General features: G+C 38.8%; 1 protein-coding gene across 5 annotated transcripts in view; it reads right to left on the reverse strand.

Annotated features, from left to right (window-relative positions):
• The window catches only part of mbd5 (methyl-CpG binding domain protein 5), a 62,446-nt gene that overhangs the window by 48,250 nt on the left and 1,135 nt on the right, over window positions 1-13,061 (reverse strand). The gene's annotated exons all lie outside the window — the stretch shown is intronic.

Here is a 13,061-nt window from a genome sequence, read left to right on the forward strand (position 1 = left end):
TACAATAGGCTTGCTGTGCAAGTTCTTAGAAACCATGCCTTCCATTCCTACCACTAGAGGCCGCTACTGCTTTACCCAGTCTTTAACTTGGCCTTATTAACCCGTCAGACGGTTAGACAGCAGGAATGGCTTTCCAACAGACTCGCAATATAGTGCCCTGTGCGTTGCATTGGAAGCCAACAAGGAGTCTGATGGCCCAAATGTAGTAGACAGTACTAAGAGACGTTCCTCAGAAGCCACCACTGCTCTGACCGTAAACTCGAACGAGTCGCTGTGCTGTCTCCACTAGTTGCATCATGCATGCCAAAACAATAAAATGCATGTCTTCAATGGGTGAGTGGATCTGTGGGTGGTAATAATCTTCTCCACCATTCCCAAACAGATCTGTCTTGGTCCAGAAAAACTTTACTTATCTATAGATGTGCAAGATTGAGCAAAATATAGCAAAAACAATTAGCTAAACCAAAGCTTGCAATAATATTCCAAAAACTAAAGCTAAGCATACATGCCATAAAATAATAATATTGCCTTTATAGGCTATAATTACTCTTTATAAGAATATAAGAGTTAAAAATGAAGACTATAGCACAGATCTTCTTTATATTAAATCTAAAATCGAAGGAGCTGTATTTTCACACGTTTTAAATGTCTTAATTTCAATAATGCTTTATTGAAGGAATTCATAAAATAAGATTATGAAATGAATGACACTAAATAATGAAAACGAAAACTAGCACTATATTGTAAATCCTGTAAACAATTAAGTTTCTATTTGGAATTTCAGTAATAAATAAGACGTTGATCAGCAATCCACAATCAATATCTGATGCTGTATAGATATTTTTTTGACTCACAGTTAACAATTCAAATAATCATGTATTGCATTAAAAATCAAACAAATTAAATGAACTACAGCATTTCAATTCTTAAAATTCAGACATCAGACATCAAAAAGGTAAATGCTTTTTAAATCACAAATTGAAACTAGAGTGCAAGTAAAAAGATAAGGGTTTCACGCCTTTAAACAGTGTGGTAATGATGAGTCAGTGACTCATACTCAGTCATAACTAATTCAAACAGCAAAAACAAAACAACCCCTAAGAAACTGTGAGATGTGAGAAGCTGCAAAAAGCCAGAATTGCTGTATGTTGAATTCTAAGGGGAGTGTTTTTAATTCCATTTTAAAACAGTTTAATGTAAAAAATATGTTGCATCCTGAGCTAATGTTTTTCAGTGTATCCTACCGCTGTAATTACAGTTTCCTTGAAGCAACAGTTAATAAAATGTGAAGTCAATAAAGCAGTGCATGAGCCTTTAAACAAAATGGTGGCAAACATTTCACAAGAAAGTCAGAAAAAACCTTCAATCAGTTAATTGCATGAGAATGGAGGTTTATTACAAGCTCTTGTATCTTCTGAAATCTGGAATATTTCATCACATACATAGGCCTTAATCAGAACATCGGTCTTCAGAATGATCACTTCAGAACTACATTTCAGCAATATTGAAATTAAATAGGCACAAAATAATTTAAAGAGAAAGATCCTGCTTCCCATTATATTACATACTGTACAGTACTCACATCAGTCACATGCTCTATGGCATTGTAGCTTCCCAGCCCGCCGCAGTAGAACACGGACTTACAAGCTGCTGCAACAGCAGTAACTGCTCAACCTAGCTACCATAGTTTCCCAAAGAAATAAAAAAGTAAAATTTTTGGAAAGTGGGAAACTTATTGCTTCTATTCTAACCTTGGTAATTTCGGGAATTATCATTTCATGTGTACAAAGCTTCACTTTTTGGTGTTGACATGATAAAAAGTCAGAACATCAGTACAACATCTTTACTAAAGGACCGCCCATCTAACAGCACAATTTACCTGGTTACTTACTATACTTGAACGCTGCTTTCTAAATTCTGGTCCCAGAGGGAAGCGTGCCACCTACTACTCCACCAATACCACTTATAGGAGCAATCACGTTTCTTTAGAGGTCTCCCATTTCAGTCTACCCGGGCGGTAAAACTGTTGTTGTAATTAAAGTACTTTTACTATAGGTTTATGCACCTTGGCATGTCATCATTTAATTCTCTTTAAGGGTTATTATAAGTATTAGCCGCCAACCCTCAATTTACGAATAGAATTTATTCCTCCAAAGCTGTTTGTACGGTTAAAATTCAGAACCTGAAAACAAAACTCCCATTATACGTACAGCCCCTCAATTCATTCCAGAAGTCTGGAAAATCATCCAATATTACTTATTTTTAACCTAAAAGATCACTGAATCATCAAAGTAAAAACACAACTGCTCGTTTGTGATAATCACCCTATGCAACCTCGAACAGCAGCTTAAAGGATTCGCACGATATAATATGCAAGAATTCTGCGAATGCAGGCGCACTGAGCTCCTGTGTTGATGGAGATGATGCTGTGAGGACAGCGTCTTCCATGTAGCTACAAAGAACGTGACTTTGTTGTAGCAAAAAACTCTAGCTACGAAAAACAGATATGATAAAGTGCGCTGTTACAGAGGAAATTTGGAAATCAGGTTTTCGAGGGATGGATGGATCTTATATTGTCATAATGAGTACTTCACTGCAAACTGCAACTGTTTTTCAAGCCTTGAAGCCCACCTAAGATAGCTTTCTAAAGGTATCTGCATTTTGAAGACCACCTGAACACCACTGAACAGCAGTATCCGGCATTCCCTTAGTTTCTTAAAAGTCTCTTTAAAACAATAACACCTGAAAGCATGAATCCTTTCCGTTTCACTTTTAGAATTATTCTTTGTTTTGGAATCACAAAGGGTACATCAAAACAGTCCTGAATACATGAGTGCCTGTGCTGTCCTCCACCCTCCTGCCAGAGCCATCCGCCATCTGGCACACCACAAGCTCCAAAGGGTCTCTCTGGGAAGCCACTGCCTGAAGGGGCTCTGAAGCCCTGGGGGTCTCAGCTGCCTCGAGACCACCACCACTCAAACCTGCAACGCCACTCAGAGCTGGTTAGTGATGTGACCAAGGCTCAGGCCAGAGATGCAAGGAGTCACGTAGTTGAGAACATTAGGCAGCTAATTCTTACTTTTACTTAAATCTGAGTCAAAGACAACTCTGTTTTACGCAAAAAGAAGGGGAAAGTTACCTGTAAGAAGAAGCTGGAAAGCTTCTCAATTTCATGTGTTGAGATATGCAGAACATAACTGTCAAAACTCGTCCCGTCATTAAAACAAAGTTTTGCACAGGAAAACCGGACCTCTAATTTTGCCACTATTTTTTCCCTAACAGAGATCTTTAGCTTTGGGTGACTTCTCAAACATCCCTTGTTCTTCCATTTCTGTACCTTTTTATACTTTTATTTTTTACTAAAATGTGCCATAGGAATAAAATGTTCTTTGACATAAAGTTTTATTGATTAAATCCTTTTGAAAGAATATTTTCAGTAAAATCATACATAGAAAAGTACAATTATTTCTATGTTCTTCTTCTTCCTTTATCCATGCATAATATCTTTATTCATGAATAAATAAGTGTGTACTACACAAAGCAATGTTAAACAGGTTACACAAGACTAAGACATTGCTGAAAACCCCTTTAACCATGAATAAATGGACAGCAATCCTGAGTTTTTTGTGGAACCAGTATAACACAGGTAGAAAATGACTATTCTTCACTACTAGGGATCCTTTAGTATTAATAAAAGCTTTAGATATCACTTTCATCACCTTGAGAAAATGTGGGATTGATTACTAAATGTAATAGTCTGATTTTGTCAAGATCTGCTCAGTCCTGTTTTATCAGACACCTCCCCATCTTCATTGCATAGTCTCTTTGAAACAGAGCAGCCCATAATTAGGAAATTTAGCAATCTATCCGGGCAGTTACAGAACAATATAAAAAGGACAAGCTACATCTTCAAAAATACTTTCAAAAATAACCCAATCACTACACTTACATAATTTTCTCTAGAAATAAAAGTCCAAGCATATTTTTAATCTTATGATATGGTTGGAGGAAAAGATAGAATAGATATTGATCAATTACAAGGAGAAATCCAACACTGAAAAGAAACAGAAAATGAAGGTTTAGCTTCTTTTCTAGATCTGTGCACTGTATGTCAGCACTACAGTAGGCAACTGTAAAGCACAGCAAAGTGAAACTTGGAACACTAAGCTGAAAATGGGAGAACAAGCCTGGGTATTCAATGTGATTCATCTGCTTTCACCTTTTATACAACACTGTTACGCTAAAACAGTTCAATTTTTTCCAGACGGTGCTGTGATTTACAAGAAACAGCCGTTATTTATGGAATCACAAGGAGTTTTTATAAAGGGGGGAAGGGAAACTATACATAGTTAAGAAGTATATATCTATCTTCCCGTTTTCCTCTTTGGTATTATAAGTAAATGTAGTATTAAATAATTGTTTAATTTGTATAATGAGGACAAAATGGTACTGATGGTAGTCTTTGCAAGAAAATATTTTGGAAGTTGTATCGCACTTAACGCTCAAAATGCCAAACGATCAGCAGAACAAAAACTTCACTCCCCAGAATTCCTCAGCCCCGACAGGCATTTTATTTCCAGGACCATAAAGCAAGCACAGTGCCCATGAAGTCAAGTCACTGGATTTTCAGGATCAGATTCTGTGCTCATCATGATCGCCACACACATGCATTCCATGCTTAACACAGACAGAAGGAAATTCTGGAAAATTATTATAAAATACAAATCTATGATACATAGCTCCAAATTAACTGAATCTGCCTTACGCAGACACTGTGTCGAGAACAAATATGGCATGTACAAATAAGGCAAATTAATATTTAGCTGAAAGTCAGATCCTGACTAATATGAAAGTAATACACATGTACTGTATTTGAACATGTATATGTAAGAAACTCTACACTTACGCTAGTTGTAAAACAAGACTACTAGATACTCCAAAACCATACAGCAAGAAAATGATGAATATAACCTAAGCTTCAAGAGTACAGCTTAGCTGAATTGTCTGTATGCAGCCATAAACTGCAAATAGTTCTTAAACATTAAAAAAAAGAAATGTATCTTAACTACACTTACTTGAGTCTACTCAAATATATTTGAGTACGTTGGCCTAAGTCTATTCATTTCAAACATGCCATTATTTTCAACTTAAATCAAACTAAATTACAATCCAAACCAGACCCGAATATAAAGTGCAGTAAATTCTGAAACTCTCTTAAGAGAATTCCAAATCCACATTGGAATCTGCACAGTCAAGCATGTACCACCACATCCTCGATCGATAATAGTTTTGCACTTTCTGTGAGACTTATCAAGAAGCTTCAACAACAATTTACTATCTGCCTGTGACTGGCCTTTAAAGGCATGCATTCTAACCCTAAAACAAATTATAATATCTAATTAGACCGAAGGATGCCAGGTTAATTCAGCCACTAAACAATGTAGAGCACATTAGTAGTCTATGCAGGTAAAACTGCCCTAGCTGTGGGAAGAAGAAAAAAAGATTGCTGAAAAGTCTTTTAAATGCTCTTAGTTACAAGCATCAAACTTTTAGAGTGTTTAAATGCAAGCTTCGCTTCGCAAACTTATTTATCTCACAGATCGATTTAAATACCGTACGAAATTATGTTAGGTATAAGAGGCCAGTCCACTGTTTTCTATAGCAAAAAAAAGTTTTTTCCTTTAAGCTTCAGCTAACTACTTACTGCTTAAAGATTAATTTCATTCACTAATGTTAACAGAAAAAAGCTTGTCCCAGGTAAAATGAAGCTATTAATCTTACATTTATCTAGTAAAGATGTATACAATTGGACAGGACACCTTTGTTCAGGCAGTATTGGTATACTGCACTTTCTCTGCCAAAAGTGCTAAAATATATGGCAACATGCACAGACACTGTTCATCTGTAAAAATTATCTGGCATTTGCACTGTGTGTGCCAGGCTTAGCTGTTAGAGAACTATTGTATTACCAGACACTACTTCTGAATCAGGGTTCACAGAAAATGGACAACTTCAAATGTCTATGTTTGGAAAAATATAAAATATTTTCCTTGATAGAGATCATTGTTTGCTATAATGCGTCTCAATACACCGACTTTAATACCTACAGGTATTCGATACTGAACAATAAAAGCATATTAAATATTTTCATTAGGAAATGAACCTAAATTTCAGGGAGAGAGATGGGCCTTTTTTCACTACAAGTCAACCATAAGAACTTTTTCATGCAACCTGCTGTCATCGAGACCTACATATGACATAGTTCTGCTGTGTGTAGTTGGGTAAGTGCAGTGTCTGTCCCGTGTCTATCCTTCTCTCCCCCCTCATAGACAAGCAGCCTTTAATCCACTTGTCAGGTACGACTGCTTTCTCATCTAGCAGTAAATTAATCATTTCTAGCTGCTGTAGTATGTGACAGTTATATGTCTTAATTGTTTCTTTCAAGTCAGTACAAAGTTTTCATGATTAAAAATTCTGTAACTAAAACAGAAGACATATAGGGCCTAAATAAAACTTTTATGAGAACTAAGGAATACCAAAGTCTGGGATTTTTAACCACATCGAAGCTACCAGCTCTCCCGGTGGGTTTGCACAGGTAAAGCACTGCTGTGCTGTGAGCCCCAGGAGGAAGCCCTCCCCTCATGACGCCAGGCAAGTGTCCCTTTTCAAGATCGCAGGTCCTGCGCAAACGGTGCAATGCAACTTGTAAGGGCCAAAGGCACAATACTGGCCGAAATCCTTCACCACCTCCGAGACCTCCGGAATGTGGACCCTCGCGTCACATAATGAGATGGAAAGAGGTGTGGCTGTGGAGCACAGCGTGCAGTAACGGCAAGCGTGTTTTTGGAATGCCCTTGCTCATTCTACGACTCCCCTTCAGTGATTAATAATTGTTAAAATACATATCTGAGGGAGACACAATATCGAGATCAGCAGCATGAACCACGCGGCACCCCGACTCGGTGCCGAGGCCTTCAGAATCGGGGGCACCTTCAGGCACCCCAGTCAGTGATGTCACGAATCGCCCGAGACAGATGGGGAAAGCACCTTTAAGACGATGAAGGACAGTAGCAACTTGACAGAATGTGTTCAGTGGTCAGTATATTATAAAAAAAAGCCACTGAAGTACAGATCTCAATCAATCATTAAGAAAGCGCAGGGCATCATTGTTATGTATTCTTCTTGTGGCATACGGTTTAAATTTAAATTCTAAAGGGTTTAAAATAACAAAGAGGCCTCCTTTGCAATATAAGGATGCCACAATTTGAGACAAAACTCTGTTGCAGTATTAAAGAAAATGCATAAATATGAGAGTCCCAAGAAATAGAACCTGAAGAGAATAACGAAGCAAAAAGAAGGATATGTTTAATTTTTATTGAGGAACATAAATTGAATGCAGAAGCAATTTACATTGACATCATCATAGGTGAAAGGAAGTTGAAAGAGTATATTTAAAATACGGGGGAATTTTTCTATGAGAATTCAGACCCAAACTATTCAGCAAAACCACTCAAAAGTACCACAGAAAGAACGTATGGAATGCACACCAGGATGTATTATATTCCTTGAGAATATTCAAGGAAAATTCGTAATTGATTTTTTTGGCATAGTAATGCAGTCATAAAAATGAAAGATGCTAAGACTAGCATTCCTGCTGAATGCTAATGAATTTTTCTTGTTTGTTTCAGTGCAGGCATCTCCTCCTCCAAGAACTTTAATGGACCTGTGCTTTTGGATATGAAAGAAGATCAGTCCTATTCCTCCCTTCACTGTATCTCAACTCTTACAGAGCAGCAAATCGCAATTCAGGTGGTGTTTGTTCAGATTCCGCCTTCTGTGGCTCCTCCATGGACTTGTAACTTACAGTATGAGTGTACTAATACAGGGTAGACATCGGCCTTTGACCTCCTTCACTGATCTGCCAGTGATGCTCTTGTAAGACGGTGTAGCTGCAACTGGAAATTTCAGTGGGACAAGAAAAATACATATTTGGTATTGGTAATGGTTTCAGTTACATTTGCAACATTCACACGTACTAAACCGGTATTAAAAAATGGATATTATGGTAAGTGATGGCCCAAAAGCAGTATGACAGTACAATAACAGCTGAAGCAAGTGAAAGCAGCAGGCCTGGCTCCTATCTCCTACTGCACATGTGGCACCTTCATCGGCAGAGGTGAGAGGGGGTGGATAAACAAAACCTTTTAACTAGATTAAAAAATCCTCACGAGCCAAGGATCTTCATTTCAGGAACACTTATTCAAATCTAGGGAAGAGGAAAAGTCCTTTCCCCCTCTTAAACAGTCTTATAAGTCATTTTACTGCTGAGGTGATGGAGGAGTTGAGGGAAGCTTTTCTTGAGCTGTGTTCTTATATAATTTCTTCAAACAACCTAGAGGAACTACAACACAACTGTACGCTTAAAAAACAGACTCAAGGAGCCCTAAAAGGTATATTTCCTTGTAATTGCATAGTATTCAATGAAAACAACAAATTGTTACGATTGGCCAAAAATCAAAAGCTATTATACGCCTCCACTGTGCTTTCTTTAAAAACACAGGAACCAGAATGCAAATTTCATTAAAATAACTTAGTTACTAATTTACTGATTAAAACTCATGAAAGGTACAGTATTTATAAAGAATAAATTATGAATGATATTAGCAATAGGTCACTATGGGTTGCTTTTCAAAATAATACATTTTAAGCTGCTTTTCCCTGTTTTTTCATCCTTGTTTTGCAACTGTCAAATCAAACATGTCATGATTAAAACCGTCACGTTAATTGGCCCGGGGAAGAGGAGTGTCACGCAATGTCACCGAGTAAAGTAGATCCTCACATGGGAGAACTAACAGGTAGATGCAGGGAAACTATTGACCTCTTTAGGATTAAAGTTGTTTTCTCTTGGCCTTAATAGGCACCTGCTCAACAAAGTGTAGGAATGAGATCCCAGTTGTGAAAACTGTGACTATTCAGCTCTGCAACTCTGAACATACAAGTATCACGTATCTGCCATGTGAAGCAACATGCTCATTTAGCATAGTACTGCTAATAGCAGCACACTGGTGACCCCTTTCCAATTGCTTTCAGAGCTCAGGAAATACTGCAACACTGTTTTCCATCCCTCACAAATACTGCTCACTCGCATAGAAGACTGGAAACCGCAGGTGATTCCTGTGTGTGTTTTATTGTTGTTGTCGTTGCATTTGTTCATTGGATTGCAGTTTTAAATTTGTTTCGGCCCTGCCTGCAGCTCTGAGACGGGACTAGCTCAGTGACAACAGCCGCTGGCCATCCAGCGCTGAGCTCCAACGTTCAGGAGGGAAATGGGCTGGTACCGTACCAGTGCCATGTGGCAGCAGTGCCAGCCCTGCCTCTGGATCGGACAAGTGCAATTATATAAGGCTACGATGGATCATCTCGGCTGTAGGACTTAGTGTTGATTAGCACTTTCCTGTCCTGTTTGCTATTGGTGCTGAAATTTTAAACTGAAATACTGTGTGGGTTTTGGCTTGAGTTATATGTATTATTTTTGTCTTGTGCTATTATGTTGTAAAGTAGTTCTTGCAGTGTCATTAATTCTACTGCATTATGTTCACTGCAATGTAAATTCGTTTAAAATATAAAGGTATTTTTCATTTCATCCATTTTTTAAAATCAGATAAGACACGACAAATTCTCATGTACGCTTTCTGTACTCGAACACGGATGATATTAACTCCAACATTTAACACTTTCACTTAACTTTCTGAAGCTTTTTTTTGTGCCATAACCTACTCTTGTGCACTAAAACACTCAGTGGTTCTACCACCTGGCAAAAATACTGATGTGAAGTATGATTAACATAACTTTATATATATTAAATTAAACTAAAAATATGTAAGGTACGATATGAATCTGCACAGAGAAAGCTACCAAGCTAATACTGAAACGAATACCTTGGCTTCCTTCCTTGGATCAATCATCTACTATCAAATGGGCTGGATGCGGCATATGGCCTCCTCTCATTTGTAACCTTTCTTATGTTCTTAAAGCTTTTATATACTACCGTTGGCTCATTGAATTTGCTCACTGGCACAAGCCGTGTACTGGGATAGGAAAGGTAAAAACATCACGTGTGCACGTCCTGAGACCAGCGAGTACCAGGAGCCTTACAGCACGAAGGGCACAGCTAAGGTCTCAGGTGGAGATTACGAGGCCCTGTAGGCCCGCCTGCCCCCCGCTAGCCAAGGGGTCACTGTCGTCCACTCAGCTCATTGACTTCAAACCTACTGGCCTCCCCTGCAGAACCCGAGCCACTAGTTCTGGTCACAGTCGGCTAATAGATTCACACCTGCAGGACCTGGGCTCCGAGAAGCTTTTATCGGCCGTGCAGCTCAAAAAGCTCTTTCCAAGGACTTCAAACAGTGGGACGCCGATCTTCTCTTCCCAATTCTTCACATTAGGAATGAATGGTAGATGTACATAAAGATCCATACTTGTCCTTCCCCGGGAATTTAACTTTGAAAGTATTTGAAACACACAATTTAATTACTGCAATTTAAAAAAAAAGGAAGGAATATACCTTGACAATAAGCACATCAAACAAAAGCTACCATACAGAAACGGATGCTGGATCAAAATCTGTTTAGGTCTGCTGAATATTTTGAAACCAGTGTTTTTATCTTTTACCGCTGTGAACCATCTTAAAATAAGCTAAAATTGTCACAGTATCACAACAACATGTGAATACAATTCTGAGTGAATTTTGCCATGATGCACAGATAAATACACAGATTACCCTGTAGGTTTTCTGAAAAATCTGGCTACTTCCAATTTCTTAAAACAGTCTTGCTTTCTATTACATAGAATTATAATCAGACATATCATACAAAATCATTAATTTCAAACTCCACAAAAGGATGAAATTAAAGTCAGCTTCCCGTAGTACCAAGAGAACTCAATGGCAACCACCATCGCCAATGGGTTCAGTCAGAGAAAAAACGGAATGCGCTGAGATGTCGTAAAGCGCCCCAATATGAAATCTAAGTGGAACACTGTGTATGACTGTGACAGAGGGCTGTAAATGACACCCCAATAAATGTTGCTGATCTACCAGCAGCAGTACATGGCGCTACAAGCCAGCATGGACGGCATCTGCCTTAACAGCTGCACTGGGAGTGTGGAAATTTTACAGTACAGGCTAAAAGAAAAGAAGAAAAATAGCCTTTTGAATATAAACCTAACGCAGACTCTAATCCCCGCTCTCAATAAAGGTTGATCAAAATGTGAAATATGTGGGTGCAGAGGATCTTAAATCTGGAAGATGAATCACAGGAGGAAACCTGAGCAGCTGATTCTATGCCACACAGACAGTAGTGTATCTCGGCTGCTCTTCATCACACAAGGCACAGCCCACAGTCACTGCAAAAATACACAAAAACAGCTGGGAGACACCCACCTCCTCGCACCTCTGCGGGAAGATGTTAAAGAAAATAATTACTGGGTGCGGCCTTGACCTTCTACAGCGATAAAGCAGAAGAGGCACAAAACGCCTTTAATTGTGGAAACCGATTCTGGGGACAAGCGCCGCTTCCTTACAAAGATGACGAACCCCCTGTCCAACATGCAGGACTCATCCTGTCCTCGGACAGAGGCATCCTCATCGCTGCACCTAGCCCTCGCGTTTCTTCAGCATCAGGGTGCACTAGCTGTACACAGCATCATACGGATGGCGAGACATACATAACTACGGTGATCCAAGTTATGAACACACTGACTGCAGCCTATGGCTTGGCTCACATGTACAGGTGCACTTCAGTGTTTCCCTGTCTATTAACTGACAAGGCCAGGTGAGGCTAAGCCAAGAATCACACTGAATTCCAAGGCAGTCCCTTGCTTTCAGATGCTTTCCATATGATTGGCATGAAATATATGAAAAAAAATACAGAAAGGGAAAAAACTGAGGTTTTTGTCAACTATAGCTCGACAGGCGCCCAGAGGACCAAAATCTATGGATACAGTTTAAACCCACCTACCTAAGAGATTCTAGAAAAACAGATGTCAAAAATAAAAGTCGAGTACATATTTAGTATTCAATATTTATCTCCAGGTTTAGGAAAATGGCCATCTAAACTGAACAACCTACTAATATAAGAAAAAGCAGGCAGTAATGAATACAAAACACTTACAAACATGCGGACGTCCTGTACAGCTGTTTACCACTTTCCTGAGGGAAATTCCACAGAAGTACATTTCACGTGTGCCCAAGCACTGGTGCTGTAACTTAACCTCCATGATTGTACCCAGCTGCTATGCCGTAATAGGTCATGTTTTATGTTTTTAATAGTTCTGCTGTCGAAGCAAGTGAATATCATTAAAAACAATAACATAAATGGTGAACAATGTTTGATTATGTTAAAGGGCATGGCGTCTATGGGAATGGTCTTATATAGGTCTACCCCCAGAGAGCACACACCTGTAAAACAATTGCTCTCTAACACACATTTTCATTATAGTCAATGATCCTTCGCTGTTCAGTATTCGGTACAGCATTAGCTGAATTTCAGACGGTAGGTGTGAGATCACCCAACTTTCTCTTCTTATAGGAAAAGCCAACACTATATCAATAAGTTCTGAAGAGAAATATCTAGGCTATTGATTGGGTTGTTGGTACACCTCTTCATTTTCTGAATGAGACAGCTTCTTGTAGTACGATTTGCATTCACATTTAAACCACTTGCTTCGATTTTTCCTTTGGAATTCTTTTTCACCAACCCGGGCATAAGAAACCATACAGGAGCCATGCCTAACTCACAAATCACACAATTTAACATGGCTTATCCATCACATGCACCTTGCATGAAGGGATTATAAAAAAAAAAAACAGTCTGCCAAGAATAACTCTAGAAAAGTCATGTCATAGAAAAAACAGCAACATCTTGATCCACATCATGGAACTCGCCTTCACTGTGAAGTCCTGCTGGAGCGGCGGCAGAGGACAGCCGTTTACAACATCAATATTTGCATTTGGAAACTATGAAAAGGAGAAACAACGCCGTGGACAGCTAATGAGAGGTTTT

Source organism: Lepisosteus platostomus, chromosome 14, assembly GCF_059453375.1.
Source record: "Lepisosteus platostomus isolate fLepPlt1 chromosome 14, fLepPlt1.hap1, whole genome shotgun sequence".
Taxonomy (NCBI): Eukaryota; Metazoa; Chordata; class Actinopteri; order Semionotiformes; family Lepisosteidae; genus Lepisosteus; species Lepisosteus platostomus.